At 41.5% G+C, this 12959-nt stretch overlaps 1 protein-coding gene across 7 annotated transcripts in view; it reads left to right on the top strand.

Moving 5' to 3' along the window:
- Positions 1–12959, top strand: part of LOC150088264 (ralBP1-associated Eps domain-containing protein 1-like) — a 791977-nt gene that overhangs the window by 186547 nt on the left and 592471 nt on the right. The gene's annotated exons all lie outside the window — the stretch shown is intronic.

The raw sequence follows: 12959 nt of genomic DNA on the forward strand, positions 1-12959 counted from the left end.
TTTAAGCTGTCCACTTTTACGACAGATGAAAGTTTGTTCCAGAAATAGATGAAACGCTGGCTAAAGGCAAATTTCCGCATGTCTATTCTACAACTGTCTTTCCTTAATTTGAATTTATGTCCCCTCAGACGATTAATCTGCGCAAGGGAAAGAATCCCATCAGCATTGAGCTTGCTCAAACCATTCAAGGCCTTATATACCTCAATCAAACTACCTCGCAAGTGGCTAGTCCCCAGACACTGTAATTTGCCTAACTTAAGCCTTTCTTTGTAAGAGCAATCCTTTGTTCCATTCACTAATCTTGTTGCCCTTCTCTGTACTCTTTCCAGCAGCTCTACATACTTCCTAAAATGAGGCCTCAAAGTGTGGCCTTACCATTGCCTTATACTGCCAGCAGTTCTTCATAGATAGACCATGTCTTAACTGCGTCTGTTTGTCCAGCTGTATGAAATTTTACAATTGGGTGTTTTAGAAAGATTTGCCAATATTTCATTAAAATTGGAACAACAGAAATTTGTTAATTATTTTTTTGTAAAATTTAGAGATATTTCTATATATAAATGGAAGTATATTTTGAATTTTAGGCCATTACTCAATGAGGAAAAATTCAGATCAGTGCCATATTTTCTGAGTAAGTTCTGTTTACAATTCTGGGTTCAAACTTCCCCTCCCCACCACCACCAACCCAGTGTCTTCCTATAGAAATCTTAGTTTCTAATGTTTCAGTGCATGCTTTATGGTCTCTAGGAAGTTTTTTAACCACCAGTTACAGTTTGAGAGTTACTTGGTGCCCCCCCCCCACACACACGCACGCACGCACAATAATATAAAAGAAATTCAGCCAAAATAATAAGTTGCAAGGTTCATTCTGCAAGATATCGGCCTATGAAAAGAAGGGAAAGAAAAGTGTAAGTGTTAGAAAGGAAGATATAAAAGGCTGAAAGTATAAAAAGTGCTAACGATTTGATTAATGTGATGATATAATGTGGTTCCACGTCAGTCCGTTGCAAGACAGTTCATTGTATATGTCAGTTTGCTGTGTGATTCTGGTGAATGACATTTTGCTGAATGTGACAATTTGGTGCGTGGACAATTTGCTGTATGCATGACATTTGGTGTACCACACACAGATATCAGAAATTAACAAATATTAATCTTGCATAAACACTACTATTAGAATAATAAATAAATTTGTTTAATTTGAAGAGAGCCAACCGGGCTAGCCGGGTGGGTAAAGTGCCTGCTTGGCAACCCATAGGTTGCGGGTTCGATTCCCACCTCGGGCTTGGATCAAAGTACTGCAAAAACCTTGGGAGGTGCATTATGGCCACAGAAGCCTATTTGCGCCAACAACTACCAAAAAAAAAAAAAAAAAAAATTTAATTTGAAGAGAAGGTTAAGTCATGAAATGCAAACACTGCAAGGATACAGGAATCGCATTAGCATTAGTAGAGGCATTTGATGCAAGAAAGCAAGCTTATGCAGCATCAGCCAAAAAAAAAAAAAACCCACTTCCACTTCACCCCTTTGTTCGTTCCAAATACCTGTCCAGCTGAGCCTTAAACTTATTTAGGCTATCAACCTCCACCACAAGGAATGGAAGTCTGTTCCACCAACCAACCACCCGCTGGCTAAAGGCAAATTTCCTCACGTCTATCCTACATCTGTCTTTCCTCAATTTGAATTTATGCCCTCTCAGGTGATTATTCTGAGCAAGAGGCAGAATCCCGTCAGCATTGAGCATGCTCAAACCATTCAAAGCTTTATACACCTCTATCAGATCACCACGCCGGTGCCTAGTCTCCAAACACTGTAATTTGCAAAACTTAAACCTTTCTTCATAAGAGCAACCCTATGTCTCATTCATTAATCTTGTTGCCCTTCTCTGTACTCGTTCCAGCAGCTCTATATCCTTCTTGAAATGAGACCTCCAGACCTGTATACAGTACTCTAGGTGTGGCCTGACCATTGCCTTATACAAGGGAATAATCACCTCCTTATCCCTGCTAGCAAAATTCCTGTATATCATTGATAAGACACCATGAGCTACTCTTGCAGCCCATCTGCAAGAGTAGCTCAGAGAACTTCATATCTGACTGCAGAATTACCCCAGGTCCTTTTCATTCTCTACCACTGTCAATGTAGTACCACAGATTTGGTACACTGCTCTGGTGTTGCTGTTTCCCCATATGTAGCACTTTACATTTGTCAATGTTAAACTTCATTTGCCACCTCTCAGCCCATCTGCTCAACCTTTCCAGATCCTGTTGCAGCAGCATAGCGTCAGCAGTGTCCTTAACAACCCTGCCAACCTTTGTATCGTCTGCAAACTTGGACATTAAGCTTGAAATACCATCATCAATATTATTTATAAATAGAGAAAACAATAATGGACCCAACACCGAACCCTGAGGGACTCCACTAATAACATTAGTCCACGATGAGCAATGTCCATAAATTGAAATTCAGCCAAAATAATAAGTTGCAAGGTTCATTCTGCAAGATATCGGCCTATGAAAAGAAGGGAAAGAAAAGTGTAAGTGTTAGAAAGGAAGATATAAAAGGCTGAAAGTATAAAAAGTGCTAACGATTTGATTAATGTGATGATATAATGTGGTTCCACGTCAGTCCGTTGCAAGACAGTTCATTGTATATGTCAGTTTGCTGTGTGATTCTGGTGAATGACATTTTGCTGAATGTGACAATTTGGTGCGTGGACAATTTGCTGTATGCATGACATTTGGTGTACCACACACAGATATCAGAAATTAACAAATATTAATCTTGCATAAACACTACTATTAGAATAATAAATAAATTTGTTTAATTTGAAGAGAGCCAACCGGGCTAGCCGGGTGGGTAAAGTGCCTGCTTGGCAACCCATAGGTTGCGGGTTCGATTCCCACCTCGGGCTTGGATCAAAGTACTGCAAAAACCTTGGGAGGTGCATTATGGCCACAGAAGCCTATTTGCGCCAACAACTACCAAAAAAAAAAAAAAAAAAAATTTAATTTGAAGAGAAGGTTAAGTCATGAAATGCAAACACTGCAAGGATACAGGAATCGCATTAGCATTAGTAGAGGCATTTGATGCAAGAAAGCAAGCTTATGCAGCATCAGCCAAAAAAAAAAAAAACCCACTTCCACTTCACCCCTTTGTTCGTTCCAAATACCTGTCCAGCTGAGCCTTATACTTATTTAGGCTATCAACCTCCACCACAAGGAATGGAAGTCTGTTCCACCAACCAACCACCCGCTGGCTAAAGGCAAATTTCCTCACGTCTATCCTACATCTGTCTTTCCTCAATTTGAATTTATGCCCTCTCAGGTGATTATTCTGAGCAAGAGGCAGAATCCCGTCAGCATTGAGCATGCTCAAACCATTCAAAGCTTTATACACCTCTATCAGATCACCACGCCGGTGCCTAGTCTCCAAACACTGTAATTTGCAAAACTTAAACCTTTCTTCATAAGAGCAACCCTATGTCTCATTCATTAATCTTGTTGCCCTTCTCTGTACTCGTTCCAGCAGCTCTATATCCTTCTTGAAATGAGACCTCCAGACCTGTATACAGTACTCTAGGTGTGGCCTGACCATTGCCTTATACAAGGGAATAATCACCTCCTTATCCCTGCTAGCAAAATTCCTGTATATCATTGATAAGACACCATGAGCTACTCTTGCAGCCCGTCTGCAAGAGTAGCTCAGAGAACTTCATATCTGACTGCAGAATTACCCCAGGTCCTTTTCATTCTCTACCACTGTCAGTGTAGTACCACAGATTTGGTACACTGCTCTGGTGTTGCTGTTTCCCCATATGTAGCACTTTACATTTGTCAATGTTAAACTTCATTTGCCACCTCTCAGCCCATCTGCTCAACCTTTCCAGATCCTGTTGCAGCAGCATAGCGTCAGCAGTGTCCTTAACAACCCTGCCAACCTTTGTATCGTCTGCAAACTTGGACATTAAGCTTGAAATACCATCATCAATATTATTTATAAATAGAGAAAACAATAATGGACCCAACACCGAACCCTGAGGGACTCCACTAATAACATTAGTCCACGATGAGCAATGTCCATTGATTACCACTCTCTGCCTTCTCCCCCTCAACCACCCCTTTATCCATAGCAGCAATTTGCCTCCAGTGCCACACTGCTCCAATTTGTGCAGCAGTCTTCCATGTGCAACAGTATTCTAAGATCCAAGTATATAAAATCAAAGTTATTCACTGCATCCAGTTCTTTTGTGACTGCATCATAGTATCCAATCAAATTGGTCAGGCAAGACTTTCCCTTAACAAAACCATGCTGTGTCTGAGCTATAACTGAAGTCTTGTCTAGATGACCTGCAGTGCTTCTTTAACCAGTGCCTCCATCAATTTCCTGTAACAGAAGTTAAACTCACGGGGTCTGTAATTACTTGAGTCAGCCTTTAATCCTCCTTTGTGAATTGGGGTCACATTTGCACATCTCCAGTCTATGGGTACCTCCCCTGAGTCCAAGGAAGCTCTCATAATTATGGCTAAGGGTTTGCTTACTTCCTTTGCTGCCTCCTTTAATATAACTGGATAGATCCCATCCACCCAAGGTGCCTTTCTTGTGTTTATCTTCAACAATTTCTCCTCCACTTTACTCTCAGTTATTACAAGATTATCTAGCTTACTGCCAGAGTTGAATTCACCTCTGGCATTCCTCTCGCTGAATAACTCCTCATGTGTGAAATTAGATGAAAAAATATTCAGGATCATCAACAGTTGAACCATCGATATAAAGTGAACCAATCTGATTCATCCCCTTCCTTCTAGAGTTTACATAAGTAAAGAACTCTTTGCTGTTTTTCTTTGCATCCTTTGCCAAAGATTTCTCTTAATCTGCCTTCGCCTGCCTAACCTCCTTTGTAACTTGGTTACAGATCAACTTGTTCATAGGCTTCTGTTTCACGTGTTAATTTGTATGTATCCCATGCATTTTTCTTCTCTGCCATATGTCTCATTAGTTCATCTGACATCCACTTAGGCCTAAACCTTGAACATTATTTCTTAGTTGGTATGTAAAGCCTAGTAGCTTCCAAGATAAGTTCTTTGAATGCTTCCCATTTTGAGTTTGCTATTGGTAAAATCATTAGTTGGTCCCACTGTATAGAATTTAAATACTGTCTCAGACCATCGTAGTCGCCTTTACGAAAGCAATAACCCTTTGCTTTATCCCTGATGGTAGTTACCTCTTTGAGTAAATCCCACTTCAGCACACTGCGATCGCTGCCAACTAGCTGTTCCTCTATCTGCAGATTCTTAATTTATGAAGAATCACTACTGATAATCAAATCAAGAGTATTACTCCCCCTAGCTGCCTCCCGAACATGCTGGTGTAGAAAACAATCATCCAATAAATCCACAAAAGCCTTGCTAGTGTGTGAGTGACCAACCCACAAATTTTAGTCAATATCTGGGAAATTAAAATCCCCCATCATAAGACTCTCTGATTTACTGGCCCACTTTATTTCCCTGTACAGTTTCTTATTATATTCATCAGAGTCATTAGGTCTATAGCGCACTCCTACTCTCAATTTTGATGTCCCAATGCTTATGTCACACCAAACTGACTCGACACTGCACTGTCCAGTGATGATGTCGGCTGACTACACTTCCTTGGATTTTGTGTTTCTCAACTAATAGCATAACCCCTCCTCCCTTCCTATCCTGTCTATCCTTTATTTAGATGTTGTACTCCCCAAATTCCATTTCTGCATTCCTTATATCTTTGTGACACCACGTCTCTGATATCCCAACAATATCCGCCTTTGATGCTTTGAGCAGTACCTCAAATTCATCAAATTTATTTACCAAACTCCTAGCATTGGTGTACACGCAAGTATACATGCACCTGTTCTTTTTCTTAGCTTCCCTAACACAACCCGTGTGTTTTCTTGTACCGCAATGACTCCCAACAGTCTCTGAAATATCCTGCATCTTGTTTTCCAGGATTGTGCTCATTCCAATAGAAGCAGTGTGAGAATCACTTTCACCTCTGCCAGTGGCTACTGTTAATCTATTAGTCCTTGTATCCCCCCAATCTAGCAGATTTCCGACCCACCTAACACTGCCTCGATAGCATCAGCAAATATTCTTGCACCCTTTCTATTTACTTCTACAGGGATGTAGAAGCAGTCCCTTCTTTTAACAAGTACAGACCAAGGTGAAAAAAATTCTACCCCTTGAGCCTTGCACAATCTTTCCAGGGCCAAATTGATCGACAGGGCTCTCATCATATACTACCTCCTATCGTGTGCGGGTAGAATTGCAGACACTTTCAAATTCAACCTTAATTCACGGCTTTTTTTCAACAGTGACCTGTACTCGTTAAGTAATTCTGCCGGTCTCCTACTTTTAATATCATTAATGCCAACATGTACAACTATATCACCTTTTGTGCCCTTAAAAGATGATATGTGCTCTATAACGTCATCAACCTTTGCCCCTGGCAGACATACCCTTATCCTGTTCCACCTATCCTTTTTACAAAGCATGTTCCCCATTTCCCTGACAATAGAGTCAACAACTACTAGTTCCTGTGGGTCCATCGCATTCTGCCTTGGGGGGTTGCACTGTGTTGCATGATGAAGTTTTTGAGAATTCATGTTGTATTTAGGTGGCAAGGACAATGCTGTATGAAGTAATGAAATTTTTGGATATGGTGTACACTTCTTAGTTCATTTCACAAATATACGTGGTCTCAATTCTAATCTCAACAATGCTCATTTCCACTTGCAGTCTGCCACCCCCCATGTACCTTTTTTCTGACAGAATCCCAGTTATCAGTTAATTCAACTGCTGCTCATCTCAGCTGACTATACTATTCACTGTGTGATTCCTTTTGCCTCAAAGGTGGTACTTGTGCATATGTCCATTCTGACATTCCCTGTCAGAGAATTGGTAATTTGGAATCTCCACTCTTCGATCTTCTCTGGCTTAAAATCTCTCTACCTCATTGTGTCAAATTCACCTGTTGTCTCTACCATTCTCCCAACTCCACTAATCACTTGGAGCTGTTTGACGTTCTCTCTTTGCAACTTGACTTTCTCCAGTCCCACTTTCCTAACTGTGAGGTAATTTTCCTTTGTGATTTTAATATTCACAACTACAGCTGGCTTCCGTTTTCTAGTCACACATTTTGGCCCAAGTGGACAGCATTTCCTTAATGTCAACAGTTGGGATTCTGCCTTTACTTGATCCTTCTTCAACTGCTTCAGTTTCCTGTTCTTTATGAAAGTCCAACAGTTCTTCTGTGGTGAGCTCCCTCCCATGGTCCTCCACCAATTCCTCTACATCCTCACTATCAACCTCCAATCCCATGGGCTTGCCCAGAGACACAATTTCATCACTAACAGGCTCTGATCCAAAACCTTCAAAGTCTCTTTCTGACACACACTCTTGCCACAATTTCCTCCATTCCGAGTCCTGGAAGACACTTCCCCCTATGTCTTATCAATTATCCTCAAACAATAGAGGATGTGGAAGTGATTTTTCCAAAATTCTCTCAATGTAAGTCCTGTCTCCAACATCACTTCAAAACACCTTTGAAACAGTGCTTTTGTATAAAGTTTTTTTTAAAGCAGGCAGTGACCTGCTGATCCATGGGTTGGATTAGAGGAGATGTGTTTGGTGGTAGATATTTAATGCTAATAAAGCTGTATTCTCCCGCCAAATCGTCTTCCAAGCCAGGGGCATTAGGAGGTGCATTATCCAAAACCAAGAAGGCCTTTACAGGTAAATTTTAACTTTCTAGATAAGACACTTAGGCAAACACTTCATGAATCCACTCCAGGAAAAACTGTCTTGTTACTCAAGCCTTACTGTTAGTCCTCCACATCACATTTAGTTTACTTTTTATGATACAGTATTGTTCTTCTTAAAACTCTCAGATTTTCTGAATGATAAACGAGCAATGGTTTAATTTTGCAGTCCCCACTAGCGTTACCACACAGCAAGAGTGTTAATCTGTCTTTTGTTGGTGGTTGTTGTTTGGTATTTAGGAGCATTAGCAACTAAGGCCATATTGCTCCGGGATATGCAGTGGTAATTCTCTGACCTTTCTGCATCCTCCGTATTTGGTGGTCACGGGCTCGAACCCTGGTCTAATCAAGAAGCATGTGCTATGCCCTGCTGCTCCTGCCCACCCGGCTACGGAGGTGCCCATCTTTCGTTGGTTTGTGCCTGGGCAATCCTTTTTCCTCTTTTGTGATGTAGGTTCTTCTGGCATTTTTTTACAGAATAGGCCCATCTCATCACAATTAAAAACTTGTTGAGGGATAAATCCCTCAGTGTCTGCATAGTTTTTGAAATCTTCAACAAACTTTTTAGCATCTTCTGCATTCGAGCTTGAAGCCTCTCCATGCCTAACTACACTATGAATGCCTGTTTGCCTTTTAAATTTTTTGAACCAGCCCCTACTTGCCATGAAATCATGGTTCCTGTGTTCTTTTGCAGCAGGTCATCATATAACTGCCTTGCTTTTTCACAGATGATATATTTTGAAATACTATCACCAGCCATTTGCTTTTCAGTAATCCATACTAATAAAAGATTTTCTATGTCTTCATACATTTGTGAACTTTTAGTAGCAAGAATTTTTACACCTTTTGCCACATCAGCCGTTTTAATTGCTTCTTTATTTTTAATTATGCTGCTTACCATAGTTCTCGGCATGTTAAATTCTAACGCTAAGTTGGAAACACGTGTTCCACTTTCAAACTTAGCAATGATTTCTTTTTTCTTCACTACACTTTTTTTGGGCCATGGTCACTTCTTTTTACAAAGATAACTGCAAAAAATTGCAAAATTAAAAAAAAATTTCTAAGGGAAAATAATAGGTGATGCACTGAACGATTGCACAAGGAAGACTGCTGGGCTATCAGACGGGGCTGGCTGACTGCATTGATGATTGTGCAAGGCTAGCTGACTGCGTGGGCGATTGCACGATTATAGGATTACCATGTGGTGGGTGACTTTTCGTGATGAATATTGGATTTGTCGAATATAGAGGTTCCACTGTACTCAATTTGTATATCAGTAATCCCAGATTAATATATCAACTGTGTGTTAATATATTAATATACACTCAGAGTATTAAAAAATGACGATCTCATGGTAATTATACAGTCAGATCTTTCAGTGGGGGGAGTTGTCAGTGACACACAGAACTCTGCTAGCAGGGATAAGGAGGTGGTTATCAATTTGTACAAGGCCTTGGTTAGGCCTCAATTTAAGAAGAATGCAGATCTGCTAGAATGGGTGCAGAGGAAGGCAACAAGATTGAAGGGAACCAAAGATGGTCTTACCAAGGCAGGCTTCAGTTCTGCAAATTGCAGAAGTGAAGGGAGATGCCATTGAGTTGTCTAAGGCCCTGAATGGATTGAGTAAGCTAAGCTAAATGAGAGAGAGAGAGAGAGAGAGAGAGAGAGAGAGAGAGAGAGAGAGAGAGAAAGGAAGATAATCTTTAATGCCCTTCACAGCCAAAAAGCCAGGGGTTTACATTTTTACAGACTCCTGAAACTTCCAGGAAAATCGAACAATTAATTTACAAAAACAGATAATTTTACGTATGAAAACATATTTTGATACTAAAGAGAGAACTCCTTACGAGAGTTAAGTCTGATTGAGCTGGCTTAACATCAAGATAAGAGCACCAGCTCAATCAGACAGGAACAGTTGCAAGGTACACATGTCATTGCTGATTAGTCCTACTAGTCAGTTGTTTTTCGGTAAGTCCAGTCAACAGCGAATTTGTTCAGGTCAGTGTCAAGTGCCTGGGTTTGCTTGAACATCTGCTGAGGGAGGAACCTGTCTGAGAGATGGAGTCGTGCTGAATGTGAGTAGAGCTCGGGATTGGCCCTAAGGGCAGCAGGGGGAATCCTCCAGCCACAGGTATCCCAGAATGAAGGTGTTGAGATTATGCCTGTTATCATCTTGACTGTTGCTAGGAGGCGTTGGTCGTCGACTAAGGTGGGAAGCCGTGGAATCCCAAGAGAGTTGGCAAGCTGCGTGGTACGAATCAGAGCTAGAAGGTTGTGCTTCCTGTTGGCCCACTTTAGGAGCCAGAATTCTGTGGCAAAGAGTGGTTTCTTTATTGACGGTGCCGCTGATGCCCAAATTTCTGCAGCATAGAATAAAGGTGTAAAGATAATTGTTCTTATGTACCTCACGGTTGTCTTTTTATCTCTGATATGAAGAAGATGCTGTTTTGCTATCCACCGGAGTCTTGAAGCACGTGTGAGGAGCATATCTATGTGGGCGTTGAATCGAAGTTTGGAGTCGAATACAACGCCCAGATCACGATGGCTGAACACAATTGGGATGAGGATGTTGCCGACCGAAGGCTGGAGAGAAGAAGGTGTTTGCTTCAATGAATACACTATGAATTCAGACGTAGCAGGATTGATCTTGAGCCCAAACTGGCAGAGGTAAGATGTACTGCAGTGAGAGTGTTGTTAATTTCCGTTTTTACCAGATCAAGGTCTTGACCAGGGATGATGGGAGTGAGTATCTTGATATCATCTGCATAGCTCAGTAGACATCGAGAATGTGCAGCCAGTGGGAAGATAATAGATGAGAACAGAAGGCCGGAAAGGACCTCTCCTTGTGGGACTCCTGTGATGACAGATCTAGTAAGGGTGCAATCTTCAGTATGAAGCTTTATAACTCTGTTATTCAGAAGAGAAGAGAGAAAGTATTATATGTTCCCTGTGATCTGGAAGTGGCATCCCAGGAGAGTGAGTAGTTGGTTTACTTGGACGGCATCAAATGCAGCCTCAATGTCTAAGTAAGTAACAGCTAGTTCGTGCCTTTTCTTGAATGCTGACAAGATAGTATTTGTGGTGGCTAGCAGATTGGTGATCGTTGATCTGTTTGGAAGGGAATAGTGAATTTTGTCTGGATTACTAGGCAAGATCTGCTTGGTGAGGATGGGGAGTAAGGTCTTCTCCAGGAGCTTCAGTAGGCTGGAGGAGTTGGAGATGGGTCAGAAGTGTTTAGGTTTCGATGGCGACTGAACTTTGGCTAAAGGTTTGATGAGACAGTTTTTCCATTGCTGTGGAAAAATCTGGTTCGAGAGTAACTGGTTGAAGATAATGAAAAGTGGCTGAATAATGTATGGATTTAGGCATTTGAGCATGAATTGGGGAACTCCATCATCACCAGTGGTTGATGAGGCAGGTAGAGAATTGATGGCGACGATCAGCTGTTGTTTTGTGATCTGAATGGTGTTCAACACTTCTTGCTGGGTGGGCTCTGTTAGTAGAGCCAGATCTGAATTTGGCATAGGATTACAATTAAATCTTGTTACGAAATCGAGCCACAATTCAGGATCAAGTTGCAAAGGAAAATGAAAGTTCACTTTCTTGTATGGAATTTTTCCTTTAGCCAGATCTCGGTTGACGTATAATTTGATTGCCTCAGATTTCAGGCGATTAAATTGAGCCCATGCCTTTGAATAAACGATGCGATCATTGACATTTTGCGACTGCTTCCATGTGCGATGGAGCTGTTGCTTCAGCTGGAAACTCATTTTGAGTTCTGAATTCCACCAAAGTCTTGTATATGGACTGATTGTGATTTTTTTAGAGGCAGCATATTTGGCAACCGTGTTGATCCAGTTTGTGAGAATGGGTCACAAGTCTCGAAGTTCACCCAGGGAATGAGAGAGACGGCTCTGATGCACTTATTTACATCAAGTAAGTTGGGACTAGTGATATCAACCTTTTTTGTTGTCCTTCTGGCTTCTAATTTGGGGGCTGGCAGATATGCAGTCACATGTATTGGGACATGATCAGAGTCAAATGACGTTTCTGCGATGTAATCAAGGGTGCAAGGGATAGAGGCTAGAACTAATCTAAGAGGTTATTCCCCCTGGTTGGAGCTTCATTAATAAGTTGTAGATCAGCACATCTCAAGTGTGCCAGAAGATCTTTTTTTCAGATTAGATAGCTGAGGAGGTAAATTGAAATCACCACAAACTAAGTGAGAAGCTGTGGGATGCAGCTGATTGATTATCCAGTTGGAAACTTCAAGGATGATTTGCTGGGAAGGCGTTGGAGGTATGTACACCACACAGATGTCAAACGTCTCCAGTTGTATCTTAACGTAACGAGGATTGCTTCATAGTTACGGGAGTTACTGGATTTATTATCCAATAGCTTGAAAGCGGATTTCTTGTAAAATATTGTGACACCTCCACCCTTGCGTGCAATCCGAGATGTGAATACGACCCCATAATCCGCTGGGGCAGCTGCTGCTAGGAATTCTTCATTGTCATTGATCCAGGTTTCGGTGATGGCAAGCAGGTCAAAATATCCGGGGAGCAGAATTTGCTTCATAGTGTCAAGCTTGTTCCTAAGACTACGCACATTCTGATAAAAGATGGTGCAGGCAGGTACTCTAGGTACTTTGATACGGGCGGGTGGTCTCTGACATAGCACTACTTGATTCAGCAGGATGTGTCTAGGACTGAGGGATCGGCATATTGGTGTTCCGTGTCTGTGGTTCTGGTTGCGGTAACGAGATCTGGGATTGCTATGAATCAGGATACCATTGGTGGGAGTCCTTTCCATTACTTCTATATCGCTGCCCTTTATGCCCGAGATATGGCATAACAAGAGCGCCAGCAGGCCAGATTTCAGGATTGAAGAGTGCTTCAAAATCTGTATCAGCTACATCGATCTTAAAGGAGGCGTAGGTGGGATATTTCGTGGATAGCTTGTGACTCTACCATTCATTTTGAATGCAGCAAGAAGGTTTTCCACATCATCAGCTGTGGTAGCAGGGGAGAGCCTACTAATGAAGACATTACGGATCCTCTTGCTCATCATTCCGGTGTTCACAATTTGCATCTTGCTGAAGTGCAAATTGGTTCCAATAACTTTAAGAGTGGGGCTCAGTTCCTTAAGAGTTGGATTACGAGTC

Source organism: Mastigoproctus giganteus, chromosome 3, assembly GCF_048544385.1.
Source record: "Mastigoproctus giganteus isolate SK-2022 chromosome 3, ASM4854438v1, whole genome shotgun sequence".
Taxonomy (NCBI): domain Eukaryota; kingdom Metazoa; phylum Arthropoda; class Arachnida; order Uropygi; family Thelyphonidae; genus Mastigoproctus; species Mastigoproctus giganteus.